Source organism: Neopsephotus bourkii, unplaced genomic scaffold, assembly GCF_033783945.1.
Source record: "Neopsephotus bourkii isolate Nb327-2 ecotype Australia unplaced genomic scaffold, CSIRO-AGI_Nbou_v1 NB_659, whole genome shotgun sequence".
NCBI lineage: Eukaryota > Metazoa > Chordata > Aves > Psittaciformes > Psittacidae > Neopsephotus > Neopsephotus bourkii.
In genome coordinates this window covers 2,863,858-2,883,729 of record NW_026901158.1, presented here as the reverse complement: position 1 = coordinate 2,883,729, position 19,872 = coordinate 2,863,858, and the positions used below count along the sequence as shown (strand labels likewise).

Genomic DNA, 19,872 nt, shown 5'->3' with positions numbered 1-19,872 from the left:
CCCCAGCCTATAAAGAGCAATGCCTTTCTATCAGAGCACATGAGAGAACAGTAGCTGAATGTCACCATTCTTAGCTAATTTGGCACTTCAAGCGGCAACAAGGCTTTTATCTCTTCATTATAACATGGTGAGACAAAAATTAGATATCAGTAAGTAACTAAGCTGGCTACAGAGGACAAACAAATGATTGCAGGCGGTTGCTTTGTAAGTGATAAGCCTTTATGGGCTCGATCACCACCTGTAGGAAATCTCTGATTCACACACGAGATTATGGAAGAGAAAGCCTGGCAGAAAGCAGACATGCACAAGGGAGTAGCACCTGATGTCCTTGGTACCTGGGGCAGCAAACACAAGCAAGTGCACCTCCTGTAAAGCCCCAGTGGGGCAGAAGGCAGAGGGGATTACACCAATGGTTTTCTTTTTTCTACCCATATTAATATATATTCTTTGCACATATGCTCCTCCCCATTACTACCCAGGTATACATGTATCTCCAATGCAATGGACCAAAACACCAGCCTCAGAAGCATTACCTCAGGGCATGAAAATTAGGTAGTAACAGCAATACAACAGTCTTACTGCTATTCACAGAGCCAGGTCAAAAAGAACCTGAACCATGTACAATGTGGAGAACATGGTTCAGCTTCAGAAAAGTGCAGCCAGGCTGAGATGCTTCTAAGGCCAGGAAGGAAACCTCGGTGCTTCAGCCATTGCACAGCAGGCCTGTTTATGGAACTGGCTCCTACTTCTAGAGTACTGAACCTGACACAAATTATTCCAAACTCCAGACTTCAGCCTTGGACCTCTTTGGCCTGACAGCATGCTTCACCTTTAAGCAGTGCTTAAATGTCAGATGGCTGCTAAGTCAGAGGGCAGCAGAGCTGTGAGCTGCACCCAGTGCAGCAGAAGGTGAAGTAAGGGAGATGTCTGTCAACTTTTACTGCTGCTGTCTTCTGTCCAGCGTGAGCAACAGAACCTAAACCAGCCAGTTTTAACAAGGGGTTTATTGGGACTTCATTAACGAACATAGTAGCCACTAGATGGCAAACTCACAGCCAAAACTGAATACCGACTGCAACAGACTCCTCAAATGCTGTAAAATCAAGGGTGCAAAAAGCCAACGGGAACGGGGAGATGGGGGGAGAATGTCACACACCAAACACGGCAGGTTCCTTCACTAGGTTCAGCTTCTTTGTGTGCTTCTGTCCCGCTGCATAAAGATGAGCCATAAACAGCATGCTGTCAACTGTGTAACCCTTCTGCTGCTATTAATGTGGAATTTCAAACATCCCTGGCACAGTTACGGCAGAAGGGACAAAACAAAATTCCAACACATCCACTAAAAAACATATTGCTTCAGCCAGAAAAAACCTGCAGCCTGCAAATAACATGGCTAAGGGAGCCCAGATTGCAGATTATGTATTATTCATTGCTACATCACTGCAAGCCTCCAGCCAATCTTGCTTTTCAGTGTGGGCTGCAGGGAAGGTGGGGCCAGTATGTAAATCAGAAATATCTTACAAATGACTCTTACATATTAGCTGCATGTCTATGAAAAGAAATGAATTGCATGGTAGCCAAAGCTCTACACAAGCAATCATCTTTGTCTTGCAAAGTGGCCATTTGTATTTTATGTCAGCCTGTTATTACCCTGAATCAGTTCTTGAGCAAAGATCAAAGCTGCTCTGAGTAAAGCAGTCCTCACTCATGACATGCTGATAATTTTGTGAAGTAGGAGTCCTTTCCAGGAGCTGGAGGCACTGTTGTGTGCACAGATTCTGCAATAAAGCTGGGTCACACTGAGCCAAAATTTCAGCAAAGACACTGAGGGCAGCTCCTGCCTCCACATCTAGGGAGAATGGATGTTCAAAACTGCTGTGCATCTGTAAAAATACCAGGGCAGCAGTGACATAGTAGTTCTACAGAAAGATCTATGCTTCTTACTTAGCTACAAGGGAAAACATCCCTTACTTCAAGAATAACAGGAAACAGATATATTTTTAAGTAGCACCCAAATGTACAAATTGCAGTGATTTTAACATGCTATTGCACAAGGCAGGACAAACTTGCACAAGGGCAGTTCACTCTTCCCTTGAATGACTATAAAAAAGACTTGATCAAAACAGTTTTTATTTTAACACCAATTTCAGGAGCTCATTTTCCCAACAGTGGGGTTGTTTGCTACACTCAAAGTAGCAGCAGTGATGAGTACCCAGACTCAAATAGTCCTTTCATCCACAATTACTTCAGGAATGTCAGGAAATCATAAGCACACAATCTTGCAGCATTACTGATAATATTTGCCTCACCTGATGATACTATTTCATGCCCCTCAGCAAATTCAGCCTAAATATGTAACTATAGTTGATCCTACTCATTTCTGGGTTTGTATATGCAAAGCCATTCAATAGAGGAATTAATTTCCCCAATTACAGTTTCATACAATTTATGGATAAATTTGGCACCATCAGGTCTGAATTACAGTAACTCCATTAGATCTTTGTAGGACCAAACTCAGGGTTTATCTTGCCCATAAAACTCACAATAAGCACCTGCTACTTGCAGCTGTGAACCTCAGTTCCAGAAAAAGGTATTTTCATTGACCTACATTCCAAGAGTCCAAAATGAAGTACTCTGAGGTCCCCTCACATGGCTCATCCATAGGTACGCTCTCGGCTTTGCCTTATTCAATTTCACAGATTTACATGAGCTGAACAAATTTCTCCTGAAAGGTAACTATGCAACCTTAAGCAACAGCACATTGCTCTCTTTTGGTGTTCCGGTTCTGCTGTTTTCCTGCTTTTGCCCTCACTGCTTCAAACTGTTGACATATCTCAGAACTGTGTCCATTATGACCAGCATATTTGATCGGTTTGTTTCAAACCTGAGCATTGCACTTGACCATCTAATGAGCAATATTTTAGACATTTTCCAAACTTCCTGTCACCAGCATTAGCTAACACACAAGTGATACAGACAGACTCTTTTGTTCTGAGCAGCTGTGCTGTAAAACAGGCTGAGGATCTTTGCGGCCACAAACTGCTCTCTAAGGTCTCCCCATCCCCAGGCTGCCATATGTTGCCCCTAAAGTTTGTACAAACTCTTTCATTTCCTCTCTATCCTGTTGCATTTCAGCAGGTTAAACTGAAAGCACACATCAGCATTCCAAAGCCCAGCTGTTTGTGTTCTGTGTGCTTTGCTTGGTTTGCAAAGGGCACACAGCCTTTTGGGGAAGTTCCTTACATGGCCTCTCACTGAGATCTCTGATTTTGAGGTTTCTCAGCCTTGAAGCTCTACTACTTTCAAGAAACACTTTTGTGAGCATCAGAACCCACTCCTTTGGAGCACTGGAACACCAAAGGTGTCACATTCAAAGCCATCCATAGTAAGGACAGTTAGGTGGTTGTGCTGTGGTGGGGCTATCTCAGGTCAAAATCAATAAGCCAAAGAGATTTAGCTAAGAAAAACCAGCACAGAATTTTGAAACTGTCCACTGAGGTTGGGGAGAGACAGAGCCAAAGCACTGGGAGCAGGCTGAGCTCCCTGGTATTCTGCTGACATGCTGCACAGCCTGGAGTTCATCGTGACTTCTTATCTGCTTCTGCTCCCCCTCCATCCCAATATGAATTATTCCCAACTCTGGGGACAATTAATCAAATGAACACTGGTGCCACTAAAGATAAAAAGCAAATAAAAGATGAAGGGTTGATTAAAATGAAATGCTGGCTAAAATACAACCCTTTGATCCCTGGTTGGGACTCCCAAGTTTCAAGAATCCAAAACCCCAACATGATGAACAGCCAAAACTGGCACTGGATGTGTCTCCACAGTGAATCGGGTGAAGATCTCTTCCACATTCCCATGTGGGAGCCAGGTGACAAAGGCATGCATCACACACAGGCCCATGATGTGGGCTCCTGCCAGGGATGGAACCACTAAATGTCTTCCCTCTGCACCCAACAAATGTTGTCTCTGCCTCTGCCAAGTACCAACAAGGCTGCATTCCCTCCTCTTATGCAGTCTGCTACACAAAGTGTAGCAACAAGACCAGTTACAGGTACACACAGAAAGCATTGTCCTGGTTTGGACAGAAGGAAGTAACTTCTGACGATCCATCAATGGTAGAAGAGCTATGTCATACCACACTATCAGGCTGCTAGACAAACACAGCTCATCCATAACTACTGAGATAAAGGCTTGTGTCAACAGCACATTTTGAGAAAAGCAGAGAACTATAGGTAGCAAGCAGCCACTTGGAAAGGCAGAGGCTGTGCTCTACAGGGACATATGTTATTCACAAGGGGAGAGTTTGTGTCCTCAGTGCTTTACTGGAGGAGCCAGTGGGGCCTCGCAAACATGACAAGTAGCAATGGTGAGAGTGAAGAAACAGTCGCAATCTCTTGAGCTCTGAATATGAAGAGGAGCCTCTTCAGTTCTTCTCAGTTTCAACTTTGGAGGCCAACAAGACATCAATACGTGTCAAGCTGAGTGTCAGAAGAATGCTAATGTGTATGTATAACCCGGTCTGACAGGCAGCCCTACTATCAGCAGATTTTCTCAACTCTGAACAGGCTCTTGCCATCCAAAAATTCTGCACCAACAGTCACTGTAGTAAGCTCACTGCAGAGGCACAGAGCACTTGATTGGCAGCACTGCACTTTCTGCACCTGCATTGTGCAGCACATGCACATGTATTTCTGTTCAGATGGGGCCATACCCTCAGCCATGACCCAGCTGGCTGCACCCTGCACTAACTGGAATTTAGGAAACACCGTCCCTGCTCCAGGAGACACTGCCACACTGAAATCAGCAGAACTCAATCAAAATGCCACTTCAGTGATCACAGGGACTCACACCCTCTCCCACTGTGAGACAGCATATTTCCTATTTCTCTGAACAGTCCTACCAAGCTCTAAAGCATCAGCAGCACTAAATTCTGCTCTCTTTTGGGATGGAGCCAAAGCTGTGAATGTAAAGCACAGGATGTGATTTCCTGCCCTGTTTGGAAAAGGAAGCTATAGTCCAAAAGGTAGAGAAAGAACTCTTAATCCTAGAACAACCATTTTAATGTTGATCACATGATGCAGCTGCAAAAATGCCAGTTCAATTCAAACAGAACTTGTAATGTGTTAAACATGGGGGACTGATTCTACAGAAAAAGAGACAGCAGATCCGGGTGCTAAGAAGAGGAATTACTATTCAGAAACCCCTGAGGAAAGATGCCTCAAGGACTGTCGCTCTTCTGACAGAACTCTTTAATCAAGACAGTAGAAAACTATAAAAAACTAACGGCAGATTCTCTACAGAATCTTCTACAGTTCTACTTTATATTGTATATATGAGCTGATTAGATGAGGAGTCATGGCCAACCTCATCTGAGGCCCTGCCCCCAAGCTCAGAGCCAGGACCCCACCTTTTTATATTCAATTTAATACATCAGCAAGGTGATGGGTTCTTGGAAAAGGAACAGCTTATGGAGTGCAAAGAAAACTAATGTACAACCCCAGCAGGTTTATTTTTGCACAGGCTTTAAAAAGAGACGGAGAAACTAGCAGTGCTATTGACTTAGGACAGAGATGGGCTGTACAATTCCAGTAGCTATTGCTAGTTTAAGCACAGCAAAACAGGATGAACAGAGGCCCTAATGTGGCTGACTCACCCTTATTCCCCAACAGCCTAAAGTGGTGTCTTCTGAGGAGATCAGAAAATATATTTTTAGGTGTCTTAAGGTGCGAGTCTGTACAGATTACACAGCCCAAGCCACAAGTGCCTGTTGTTTTCCATCTGTATGACGCTAAGAACTCTCCCATGTGCAGAGCTCAACAACTACTTTTGTTTTCAGAGTGTCTCCAACCACTTGCAAAAGACTGACAGACATGCATGCACAGTCACACACACTGTCATGGGGACTTGCCTTCTGTTATTTCTCACTGTGGTTTTCTTCAGCCTAAAATAAAAGCATGTTATGCTGTGCCCTTTGTGCAAGAAAACATAACACAAGAGTGTTTATTTGCCTATGAACACTGTAATCTTCGTAGATCGATATTAAAACCCTTCACACTTCTTTTCACTGCCTAGTTCAATTGAATTTAGAAACTCCAGTGTATCTTGAGAGAGTGCAGAACAGCTGCAAACTAGCCAAGGGATCACATTCCCACAGATGGTATTAGAGCCCACAGCCCTTCATGTTTGACTGTGGGATATATACAGGTCAAATGAGAAGTTACACTGTCTGGGCAGAAAGTTTCACAATCCTTACACTGTTAGTTGTTTTTACAGTTCTTTGATTTAATACCGTTCACTTGGAAAATGCTGTTTTACACGGGGGGTTCTGTAGAGGTAATTCAAGGTCAATTAGCTTTCACCAGAGGCCATCTTCTATGTAAATTCTGGTATGTCCAAAATTGGTAGCTTCTCCACTGAGTGAATAAACACAAGGTTTGACGTAGTGTTTTCAGCACTAATCTGATGGGTTTCTCGAGAAATGCATTAGGCGACCTAGTGGTCAAAGGAGGGGATTAGAAACCAGGACCCTTAAACTCCAGTTCTGCTCAGTGTTGTTAATTATGCTTTGCCACATTTCCTACCCTCATTTACAATCTGTCAGAGTCATGCAGTGAATGTACTGTATGGGGAAGGAGGAGGATGTACATGATTGCTTGCCTCTTGCAGGCATTATCTGCTTTACTCCATGATGCTGGCCTTTGCCCAGCATCATGGAGTAAAGGTCAGACTGTCACCCTACCTCCAGCTCACAGCTCAGTGCTGGTGTGAGTGGCCCATGCAAGAATGGCCAGTAAAGGCAGAGTTTGCCCACGAAAAGGCATGTGCATCATGATGAATATAGCAACTTGCTCTTGCTTGTTATTAGTAGTACCACAAAGGATGCTACCAAGTCCAGAAAGTCCAAAATCATAAAAACACAGCATCTGCCTGACCAGAAACTGCTTCCATGTACTTATTGCTATGCTCAGTAATCAAGCAATATTCCAGAGTGTCGGAACATGCATTTCTGAGGTAGTGACCTTCCAAATGCTGCAGTCAGAAGCAGGACAAAATTCAGAAAAAGCAGATCTTTTCATGATGGCTATTTCAGAAAGCTGGTGAGCAAGAAGACCCCAGGTGCCCAGACCTTGGGCAGCGCAGGCACAATTCTACGTTCTGAAGCAGTAGCAGCTTGTTCAAAACCTGCCTGAAGAGATGAACCCTGGAGTCATTTTTCATTACTTTTAAGTAAAGCTCAAGAGCTGCTTGGCAGACACAAGCTCTGGACTGCTAGGCAAGTGCAAGGTTTTATTGTCTGCCTGTGACTGAGATCCTTGCCTGACTCCCGTAGGATCTTTGTTTCCCAACTTCATGTATTCAGCAGGGGCACAATGGTCAACGTGGCAGTCTATTTGCAACAGCCAGGGCAATAGGCAATTACGCTTTGAAGACAAAGTGATTGTGTATGTGAGAGTAAAAGAAAGAGAGAAACAAGGGAAAAAGAACTGATGGGAGCACCAGGTAATTTCTCAAATGCCCTGTTTTGCAGAGACAGAGCAGTGGGCCACCCCCTTCCTCAAACTGCGCAAAGCAGTCATGGCCTTCAATGAAAGTGCCACCTTCAAAACTGAAGAGGTAAGCACAGATGTAGAATGAGATCTGCTACTGATTGGCTTCTACAGCCTTCCTTGACACTTGCAATGCACCCATTTTATGCTGGCGTGTCCTGGACACGTACAGTTCAGAGCCGATCTGAGTGTATTTCCACTTAGGGCTAACCCCAGGATGCAGAAAGACAAGAATTATCTAATCACATCTGGATAGAATATCTGCACTGCAGCAGAATGGGCAATCTCAGAGCTTTCCAGTGGTATTCACAGTGTCTTTCCTCATGTGAGCTTCCAGAATTAATCACCAGTGTATGAATTTGGCTTCCCATCCCTTTCCCCAGCTGACAGGAATTGATGGCACCAACTGCCATCACCATGAGAAATAAGTGATTCCTTCACTAGCATGGCAGACATATGCCAGCTAAGAAGAGATGATCTGATCATCAGACTTGCTTGTTTTGGCTTTTCAATGCACAAAAGGCTGTTTTTCTCAGAATTAGGGTGACTGCGACAATCTGTTTTTAGACAGAGTTAGAACCACAAGATAAAAGAGGCAGAAATCTTCTCATCTGCATATTTATCATCAAAATGCAGCAACTGCATAATTTAAGCTTAGTGTTAAAAATATTGTATGTATATTTTAAGGTTTTCCTACTCAGGTGAAAAGGAGACATGCTTTCACTAAGGAGGTTAATTATTTCCTAATGGTGTGAAAACAACAGAAAAAAAAAAGGAATCAAAAGGAATTTTCTTACCCTTCCCCCTACCCTGAGGCACAGCAAAGAGGCATCTCCATCCATATCCTTCCCAGACATGTACAGAAAAATGACTCAGAACAATAGAGCAGAGGCATGTGTTGGTAACTGGGGTCCTGCTGAGCCCCACAGTGGTCTGGACACTTGTGCAAAGGTGCAAGTTCCAGGGGATCTGTAGGAAGCAGAAGCATCCTCGTTCACCTAAGAAGGGAAGCACTCCCATAGGCAGGGGATGAGTGCAGATACCAGCTGCCTGGCAGGCTCTGCCAGAGGGGAGAAGGCTCTCTGATACCAGGGCCAATAGTGTCACCCAGCTGGGTGAGCACTGCACACAGCCCTCTCCAGCAGCGAGATGCCAAAGCTGCCTCCACTCTAGTCCTGAGCAGAGCAGAGCCAGGCTCTGGCTGCCCCGTGCCATCCCCCCCCACCCTCGGGGGAGGACAGAGGTGCTATTCACTAGGCCAGGCTCTGTAGGGAAGAATGAACTAAATACATGCTGCCGTTGCAGTACTCAGTCACAACTGAGCTCTCCCAGTGGTGCCATGGAGGTTTCCTCATTGTTCCTGCCTATTTCTGCTGTACATATGGAGCCTTTATATTCTGCAGAGCTGAAGCAACTAGCTAGCTGCACACGAGATCAAACTTCTTAGAAAGAGGACTTCTTCACCCAGAGTTGTTCTAGTTTATTGTTGTTTTTTCCCACTGGCTGTTCCTTAACAGAGATGTTTTTATGTGGCCTCTACTGCTGTCCACATAAACATGTGATGTCCCCAGACAGGACCCTGCTTTTAGACTAGGAAGCATCCTTTCCTCTCCAGCACTGCCCAGGCACCCCGCGGCACAATCAGTGACTGCCCAGACATGTCTCTGAGAGCCTGGCATGCAGAGTGGGCTGGCCATGGCCAGCTGGTGCTCCCCCAGCTGACACAGCTTTCCCATGCTCTCTGCTGGCTGCCTTTGCATCCTCACATGGCCACACAACGCACTGTGCTTTGACAGCCTCATCCCTCCGAATCTTGTCCCTGATAGGCACATGTGCTTCTGTTTCAAGAGACAAGTTAGAAGGGCAATGTGTGACAACACACCACAATCTGAAGACAGCCAATCAAACCAATAAATCCCCACTCGCTCCCCAACAGCTGTAGCCCAATTAAACTCAACAGTTCACAGGTGTTCATGTAATGACTTTAACACAAAAAAGCACCGCTCCCTTTAGGGGCCTTTAAAAAAATTTAGAGCTCTTTAAATTTTATATACCAACAACATCAAACCAAAGTAGGAAATAATAAAGAAGTAAAGGAGATAGAGCACAGAAAATACACACAGTGTCAGCATCAGCAACAGCCTAATTAAACAATTGCCAACAGGAAAATGCACATTCTGCTCACTCAGCCACAGCCCTTCTTGAGCTCTGTGTGCTGGACGCAAAAGCAGTTTTCTGTGCAGCCTTTTCAGCACTGTTCCACCAGCCACGCTTTCATTCATGAAGTCCCTGTGCCTCCCCAGAACAAAGCTGTGAATGAACTCATGCTAGCAAAGCAAAGGCCTGCATCTAGCATTTCTCTCCAACTCTTTGACTCCCTCCTTCGCACAAGGTCGGGACTGGGCTGCTCTCCATGGTGTGCTGGGCAGCCAGAGCTGCACATCTCTGGAAGTGACTAATGACCCCATGATTTTCTATGGCCTTGCACCACATGTTAGTTGATCCAGGGAACCCTAGTGAAGCTGACACTCTTGCTGCTCAGGTTGTCTGCACCATCTGTTTTCTCTGTGCCAGCAGCAGGCTCTTGCTAGGTGCCTCCTTGCTCCTGGGTTTTGTTGCCAGCAGTTCTGACCACATCACCATTATTTTCTTTTGTAGTTTTCCCATAGGTTGCAGGTGTTCCCTCTCCTTCTAACTCGCCTTCATCCCTCTCATTCCCACAGACCTGCATACATGAGCCCCTAGCAGTGTCAGGATCAAAGCTAGGAGCTGCCATGTCTACCAATTGCAGGAGGGATGGAGAGGCAGGAAACACTAGTCTCATGAACCTAGAGAAAGAGGCATCAGGCTGGAGAAGAACAGCTATTTTGGGGAACCTACATGGCTCTGAAGAGGCAAAGGATTTGCAATACCTTGACTTTGGGGGGAACTCAGTCCAAGACTTCTTTGTTGCTGCCCTTGGCTTGATTATGTGAAAAGGTGCTGCTCTGTTGTAAGTCAGAAGGTCCTGGGAGGGACCAGAAGGTCCTGGGAGGGGAAATCAGTTTCTCTCCATCTTACTAAAAACCAAGAGCTTAAGAAACTATGATATTTTGAGGCTTCAAAAACCCAGCTACAATGCTAAAATAGTGCAAAAGAATATAATCTCCCTACAAAAGGCAGATTTACAGGGCAGTATGGAGGTCTTCACAGCTATGTATCTTATTCATGCACATACAGCACCTAGCACACTGGGCCCCAACCTGGGAGATTCCCTTAGGAATTACTCTAATATAAATAGTAAATAAATATGAATAATTATCTGAGGATGATAACCAGTGATTTAGATATGAAAAGGCCCCAGGATGCAACTGCTAATCTCCTGAGATACTCAGCCATCCTTTCAAGATGCATCAAGACATATAAGTAGGCTAATTACAAAGGAAAATGTCTCTTGTATATAAATCTCATCTATATTCAGAAGTGATGCAAAACCAAATTGAGAAGATACCCAGGAAAAGTTCAATGATGTTGCTGGGAAAGGTTAATTTTTAGAGATTTTTTTTAAGATAACCCAAAAGAGCCTTAAATATAAAAATATTTTAACCTTAAATAGCAACTACAAGTGTCACAGCAGAGAGGCACTCTAAAAATGAATAGAACTATTGAACTGTGGAAGCATCACAGCAAAAAACACAATTTCATTTTCTTAGTTTAGTTTCAATTTATAATTCACACAAGTAGCTTAAACACGTCGATTTGAGATCAAAACAGAACTGCAGGTTACATAGCATCTGTTCTATAGGAGGGTGCTGTGTGCACTGAGATAATTTTAGATGAATGTGTTATAAACAAGATCTGTGGAACATTGCAGAGTAGCAAGTTTTCAGAGAGAAAAACATACAGTTTAAATGCATAAATTGTTTAGAATGTTTCGCATGCGGTTGTAAAGCAATCAACCAAGTAACCTGCTTCCCAGAGCAGGACAGCTCTCACAGATGAAACAGTAGCTTCCTCTATGTTTACTCTAAGACTCGTTCAGCTTTCAAAGAAACATCTTCTTACTCTGCGCAAACTTGATGATCATAAAGATCACTGCTTTTTTATTTTCCAACACCTCCCCGAGCTACTCCTACAGTACCAGGCCTGACATACTCTTGCTGGAAAAACCCCACTGAGACCTCTCCTGGGACATACTGGTCAGTGTAGACACACTTTGATCCAGTTATTTTGGGATATGGTCACTTTTGCTGGGAATTACTAAGGTTACCGTTGTGTAAAGAAATAAACACTTAATTCCTTCTTGGGAAGGGCAGTTTTGGAGAGACCCAGGAACCAAGCTACACCACTGGGGTGCCCTTCCAGATTAATTTATCCACACATTCTAAGCACATCAGGTTGCTTGTTCTGCCTGTAGCAAGGCAAACACTTTCGGGTACCACACTCACAGGATTGGTTTCTAACAGGTCTTCCTATTCTAGTCCTAGACTGAACATCCCCCCAGTACTCCAATGCTGGGTCATCCCTGAGCACACCTTATCAATCCAACAAGCCTTACATAAACTCAGAGGAGAATAACAAATTTGAAACTAGAAATGTAAATTAGATAAATACTGTATATTTCTTTCACAGTTCTTTTTTCAGCTATATGAAAAAGAACAGGGATATGTGTAACACAGGAATTCCTGACATACTAAGCATCAAACCTAAAGGAGAGTTCATGATAATGGTGTATTTCAGGTCAGAAAAAGGCATTTCATATCTGAATGCAAATGAAGATGCATGAAAATGGCTTTTCCTTTTAGAGAAAAAAAAATAAATAGCATGAAACAACCTACACAGTGTAAGACAAAAATCACCTCAGTTGGTTGATAATCCTCCCCAGGCTGCAGCGGAACCTCTCCCTGAAACATTTCCTCCTTTGCTGGGTTATTTATGGTTTGCTTTTAACCTGACTGCAGCAACTGATACCCTGCAAAGCATCAGTAAGAAGGGAGAGCAGCGAGCACCAGTTCCCTATGAGTTACTCTAACCTTCTGGCTCCAAAGCAGATGCATCTCTTATCAAGCCATCATCACAACTCACTACAGAAGCAATGTACTGTTGCAGTACTCATGACTGACTCCATAGTCACACTGCACTGCTGAACGCACAGCATGCAAGCACTCAAACTACAGGGAGGAGGATGCAGGGTACACTAGCTCAGCTCAATATTAATGCTTAGGTGACCCACTCTGGAGGTGTACTGAGGTCTCCAGTGCTGTATGAGTTCTCACCTGGGTGAAACCTATGCTGACCTATAATATTTTCCATGATCTAGAACAAAGGTTAAGTATAACCTGCTGCATTAGTAACAGCTCACTCCCACTAAAGTGCAAGAGCAGCCAAGCCCTTGTTTCTTCTACATGAACTTTTCCTGACATCCCTGAGCCTTCTGGACTGAAGTTAGACACAACCACATCAGGCACACTCCATTCAGTGAATGAAGCTGGCTCTGTTTTGCTGCTACAAAGACGAGCAAGAGATTGCAGCAGCTCTATTCTGCCCTATGGAATGGAGACATAAGAGACACATGGGTCTGACTGCCTCTGTAGCATGGTCTCCCTCTCATTGTGACCTCTGAAAATTCCCTGCTGCAACTACACAAGAAAGCAGAGTGCAAGGGAGCATCAGACATCAGTACAGAGCCTGAGCAGCATTCACAGGAACACATACTCCTGCTTCAGCCAAGTACAACTACCCAGTGGGAGCACCTCCCAGTGGAAAATACACCAGCCTTGCTTCAGCAGAGCTCTTCTGCAGAGACCAGAGGTGGAAGGGAGATAGGTCACTGCATGTGATGTGAACATACACCTCTTCACAGTCAGCACTGGTCTCCTGCAGTGCTCTGCACAGGGAAAAACTACATCTATACTCCAAACCAACAAAAAATTGCAAGTAGACTACCAGAACAGATCATACATGAGGACAAGGCTCTGGGTATGGGCTAGAGCAGGGCAGCGATGTCTCTTGGCTAGACAGACTCTCCACTCTGCTCAAGTGTTTGCAGCCACCCACTGGCTCAAAGATCAGCCTGTGGAGAGGGTAAGATGCCCATCTGCTGTTTGCACCGGCTGCTCACAGGGCATGCTGTGACCTCCTCCCACCCTTCTCCAGACACCAGCCGCTTCCATACATTTATCTCCTTGCATACTGAGCCAATGCGCTGTCACTCACAAAGTTTATATTTAAATAAGCCCTTCTGTTGAACTCGAATTAAATATAGCCTGTTTGAATTTGATACCATGAGAGAATCAAGGCTGGAGGCAAGAGGGAGAACGAGGAGGAGATCACAACTGAACAAATACATTTAAAGCTGCTAAGTTAACACCAGGCTGCACATCTGACTCTGGTACATGCTGGGTTTGTTTCTTTTCAGCTCAGCTATAGTATTAGTTGCAGTGAGGTCGCCCTCACATGTCCTTCTGCTTTATGTCTCTTACTAGGCAGACACACACAAATCTTCACATTTTACAGACAGAATGAAAATTCAGACAAACATTTGTCTCCCTGACCTGTCAGCACTTACAGCAGTGCCTGACTGACAGAGGCACGAGTGGGGAAGTCAAGACCTCTGCAAAGGCAGGTATCTCAGGACTAATTTTAGAGTCTACTGACAATAATAACAATCAGCTCTTAGCTAATGTCACAGTGCAACAACAAAGCCTGCGGCAGCTTGTGCTTCCAGTTCAGACCAAGGACTCATTCTGGGCTCTCTTCTGATGTGGGTTGCCCTTACAGGCATTTTTCAAGTAGTGCTTAAAAGCTGGCTGGGGAGAGGGGCCTGGGTGGCTGGACCTGAGAAGGGACTAGCGCTGAATGTGCATAACGACAAAGATGGAATTTAGGAGCCCAGGCATAAAACAAACAAAACAAAACCAAAAGTGTGAGCATTGCAGTAAGGGAAGAAAGGTGTACCACTGTGGTAAGAGAGTTTGTAAGAAGTAACACAATAAAGTTAAAAACAGGCCTGTGGGACTCAGGTGTTCAAATCCTCTGAGCTGGGTGCATAGTACCCTAAAACTTCTCATTAGACTTCAGGATGAAGAGCAGCAGAACAGATTTCATCCAGTGCAGTCAGCCACAAAAAGCCTCATCAGTCATCACATGATAACCTTGATTGAACAATTCACATATATTTAAGAAACCAGTCCCATTTGCATTGTAAGGAACCAAGCCAAGCTGTTCCTGTTTCTGTCCCAATATCCTATAAACTATCCCTAAAAGCTAGTCCAGATCTACTTTGCTCTGGCTAGCTGACTTCCTTAATGGCTACTATGTTTAGTTACAAGCTGGGCCAGGGCAAGGAGAAGCAGAGGAAAACAGGGAAAAACATGCTGAGCAAACTTCCTGGGCTTGAAAGGGTTAAAGATGCTGTGTGTGCCAGTGCCTATAGCCTGTCTCCAGTCCTTATAAAACAGTGTGTGCTGAAACCCTGCTTTGTCCCTCTGCAATCTCTTCAATTATTTTTTGTTCTGTGTATTTTACAAAGGATAAATCAGGGAACATTTCAAGAAATGTTTTCTCATTCTAAAACTTATCACAATATTGCTGACACTGATCCATGGCTGGGAATGTCATTCCTGAATAAACATGATGTCATTCTCATTCCATTCATACTTCTCCTGGACAGCTGCTGTCAGCCTCAGTGAAGAAAAATGCCACCTCACGGGTGACAGCTGCCAGTTGAGGTACTTTGTGTATCAGCCACCACAGGAAAGGGAAAAAAAAAACCAGCCAGTCATGCACATGTTATTTAAAGTATGTTGCATCTTGATGAGAAATGCAAAAGTTAACATGGGGCAGGTTGCTCTGTGTCAAAAGCCTGGACAATGAAGAATAAGGAACTTTCCAGGTCTCACCTTTCTAAGAAGCAACGCTCAGACAAGGCCATCTCTCCTGCACTGGATTTGCTTTAAAAACAAAACCCATGCTGGTTAAGATGTGCTCTGGTTGCTTTACTTTTCCTTATTTTAATTTAGGCCTGAGAAGTCTTCTAGAGCTGACGACTTAGAGGGGACAAAGAAGTGCATGAGCAGACCCAGTACATATGCACATCATGACTTACACCATGTTCCAGAAAATACCCTAGGGGTGACAGTTCCAGTATAGTGTCATCTGCAAACTTTCTGAGAGTGCATCTTGGTAAGAGCTTGTCACTTGGCAAAGCAGCTAACCTTCAGGGAGCAGACCTGGCCCTCCACACCCAGCCATATTCAGAGGAGGCTGTTCATGTCAAGGGCTTAGTCAGATTCCAAAGGGAAAGCACTAGCACACCAACGAAGCTGTGGTCCAATCTGCAATGGACAGGCACATGCAATACTCTGCAACCACACTTAGAAGGCTTCCAGGACACAGGTAAATGACAAATTAGAGCAGACCAAAGAATATTTTGACTTCCACTGACAGGTTTTGTTAAGCTCCTAGGCAACAAAGAGACTCAAAAACTAATACTTTAATTTCCTCCTCCACCAGTAGGGAAGAAAATGAAGAATTTAAACAACATAAAGCCTGATATTTCCTGATGGAAACTGTTTTGAGGCCGATCCAATTGCAACTCTTGCACTAACTTATTTTGCCTCACTCTGTGAATGCATGACATGCACTTCTGACCAGTTTACTTGCCATGCAGTGATAGCACAACATGCAGATTTATAATAAATCATTGCTTTTTTCCAGTACCTCAATTACAATTTACAATTTTCTGGCAGCCACATATCCTGCAATTGCTCTAGGAATTGTTCTGAGCTGGTGTAACTCTTTAGTTGCTCTCCAAGCATGGAGACAGACAATCCTTGCCCCAAAGAACAGCACAGACTAAATCTGTGTTCTGTACCTTCTGGCCTCCAATTTGCACTGCAGCTTCAGTGTCAAAGGGGCAGATGTAGAATCCGGGAAGCTTTCCAGATGCATCTTGAGCAAAGCAAAGCATTGTGAATCACTGGTACTAAGCAGGATCTTTCAATCTGTCACAGTACCACTGGCAGCACTTAGTACATGCTCACAGTACACCCAGGATAGAAAGCACCTCATGGAGAGGACACCAGTACTCACCAGATTCTCAAAGAACAAAAAAAGCAAGTTATCTTCTCCTGCATGCTGTGGGGTTTCATCATGCAGGCTGTGCTCCAGCAGTCCTGCTCTACCCCCGCTTGCCACAAGACCACGCTAGGCATAATTTGCTCTGCAGCCATAAATGTTGCATTAATAGGTTTCTTGCTATTACTGGGCCATCACTTTAGCTTTTATCACTTCTCCACTCCCATAAATGCTCTCAGGTGCTCTTCCAAGGAGTCTGTGCAGATTGCCAAAGAGTGGAGAAGAATGACAATGACATGGCCTCTGGCTCTCCCCTGAAACAGCAGATTTTCTGTCATCTCCTGGAAGTGCTCCAGTTTCTTCACAGCTCTGGAAAAATGGCTCAAGCAAGGTTGCCAACACATGTTCCTCTGTGTGAGCCATTACTCTGATTCTGGAGCCTGCGAGGAGCCTGTCAGCTATTATTCTGCTAGGAATTCCCTACCCCTGGCTCCTGTACTTTCAAACTCAGTCTGTGTTAGGCTGAGTGAGAGGAGCTGTCAGGTATCTGGAAAAACAATAGCAGCTTTCGCTCTAATTTGCATGCCCAGTATTGAAATCCTTTGTCACTAACTCAAGTGGGCAGTGGATAAAAACTAAGTGAAATATAATGATGCAATTCACACAAATGCGTGAAGGGAGCCCCTCTGCACCTAACCTCATGCTCACCAATGTTCTGGTGCAGATGCGTTGTGTCAAAGCATCAGAAAATAAATGGGTATCCATCACGCTGGACTCTCCAGATCCAAATGGCATTTATCAAGTCTCCTCATGGGCTGTTCAAGTGGCAAGTTAACAGTTATTTCTTTAACCTGCTTTCCTCCAACACCTAAGCATCCCAGCCTTCTGCTGGGACTGGCCTCCAGGCATGTCCCATGCCAGTTGCTCTAACATTTGGAAGAGAGAAAGAAAACCTCCATGCAGGCTTTATAGATGTTGTCTTTGCCTGGCTGTTCTGACACAGACATCCTCTGCTTATCACCATTTCGTCCTGCTACCCTGTGTATGCAGCCTTATTCCCTTCCCAGGTTTCCTCTATGGTCTGCACAGCAAATAAGCACCCACACACCTCAAACCTTGGGCAGCTGAAATACCTGGAACCTTCCAGCACTCTCAGCCCCTCATGCTGTGAGGCAGGAGGAGAACAAGGGAGCTCAGGGACTTAAAGAAAGCCAAAGCGCAGAGCACCTGTACTTTCACAACACTTTGTTTTAAATCAGCATTAGCAGAAGTGAAGCTAAATTTTTCTGCATGTGAAAGCCCTCTCCTGTCTCACAGAAGTGCTCCCCACTGCTGTTTGTCCCACTGGTAGCAACAGATCTCCATGGTGACACACACCAAAGCCCCAGTATCACTTTTAATTACAGACCATGCCCCTGCAGCCTGGTTTTCAGCAGTCCAAGCACTCCACACAGAGAGCCCCCAGCAGCACCCACACCTCCATGGCCTCAGCCTGCTCCATGCAGGGATGTAGCCCTCAGGCCAGTCACCCACTGATGGAGTCACCACACACAGTTTATAACAGAGGGGATACCACAGAGGAGCCAGGTGCCACACTTTGTGCACTAGTGTGCACGTACTAGCATGGCATCATTCAACTGCCATGATCCTGCTGCAAGCATCTCCTGAGGGGGATAATGGCGGCTCCGCCCGCTCCAAGCCCCAAACGCCCCAGACTCCCCTTCAGCCTTACCTGGTGCCGTCTTCTGGGTGATGTTTCCTCACATGGTGCCCACAGGAGACCTCCTGCTCCACAGAGTCCTCAACCAGCACCATCTGCCCTTGTCTTCATGGGGAATGAGAATTCACCACAGGGGACACGGCAGCAAAACGCCGGTGCCTCAGAGCAGCTCCAGCCATTCCCAGCAGTGGAGCTCTTTGGGCGAGAAGTCAATGTCCTCAACTGAATCCTGGGATTTCCTCCACTTTTGAAGTAAAACCTTCCCTTTACAGAGGCATCGTCTCACCAAAAGCACCTGAGGAACATCCCGGCTTCCCCTCAGCAGCCTCTGAGGTACCCGAACACCTCAGCCCTCTGAAACACTGTTACTCGGAACATCGCTACCTCATAAAACTCAGCGGTTGCCCTAGGAACGGCTCCTATGGACACCTGGTGCCTGTGGCCAGCTCTGTGGTGGGCCGGCGGCTGCCAGCCCAGGCCGTGACTGCTCTGAGCAGGAGCCCGCCAGTGCAGCTCCAGAACCTTCCGGAGCTTTACCTCATGAGGCAGCTGCCCCAAAGGAACCCCCGTGCTCAGGAGGCTGGAGGGGTGGGGGGGTCTAGAACCTTCCGGAGCTTTACCTCAGGAGGCAGTGGCCCCAGAGGAACCCCCGTGCTCAGGAGGCTGGAGGGGGGGACTCTCTGAGGAGGGGGCACCGCCACTCACTCCTCTTGTCATGGAGTACCAAAGATGGATGCTGTGGGAGGCAGGAGGGGACAGGAGCTCCAGCCATAGCTTGGCACCAACCTCCCCGAAGCCCAAAATGGCCATCCCAGAGTGCCGGCACCAAGTCCCGCAGAAGGGAGAGGGTTTCCTCCATCAATAAGGCACGACAGAGCCTGCAAACCTTAACAAAGAAAAGCTCTAGAAAGGAGTTAATTAAAGAGTTCCAGTTCCCTTCAACGCAGACCCCGGTCCTTTGTGAGCACAAACCTAAACCCAAGCATTCCCACTGCTAATTATGAATAAGTTGAGGAGCCCTTTGATACGGCTCCTGTGGTTCAGGCTGCTGCCACATAGTGCAGACAACACCCAGATAAAGCCACCGGTGTGCTGGCTGCGGGCTCTCCCCTCCCTTACTCTGGGCATTTACATTGCTTGCAAGCCTTATCAGCAGTCGGTGCATCTCCAGAAATAAAGCTGCAAGCGCTTTCTCCAGGGAATTCCCCAAATCGTGCCATGTGAACCTGGCCCTGCAATGGTGACACGGACATTGATGAGATTTTTGTCCTATGAAATGTTCCTGTATTTTTCTCCTAAACAAGCAAGCGAGTCCATAGGTGGAAATACAAAGCATCCAAACACATGTAAAGCTGTGGCTGCAGTGTGTGTTCCCTCTCTGCCAGGATCATCTCACAGCTCCTGGTGTTTCAGCACGCGGTTGGGTTTCACAAGGTGTTCCCACAGGGAATTACATGATGATGTATTCCCACAAGGAATACATCATTCTCTGACCGTACTTCAGAGACCACCTCTGCTCGAGGGCTGGCTGAGGGATGTGCC

General features: G+C 45.5%; 1 protein-coding gene across 1 annotated transcript in view; it reads right to left on the bottom strand.

Annotated features, from left to right (window-relative positions):
- The window catches only part of NEK6 (NIMA related kinase 6), a 143,418-nt gene extending 124,944 nt beyond the window's left edge, over positions 1-18,474 (bottom strand). Inside the window, exon 1 of the mRNA XM_061352586.1 lies at positions 18,343-18,474. The gene's annotated coding sequence lies outside the window, so the exon portion shown is untranslated. The remainder of the gene's footprint in view (positions 1-18,342) is intronic.
- Between the last annotated feature and the right edge of the window lie 1,398 nt (positions 18,475-19,872).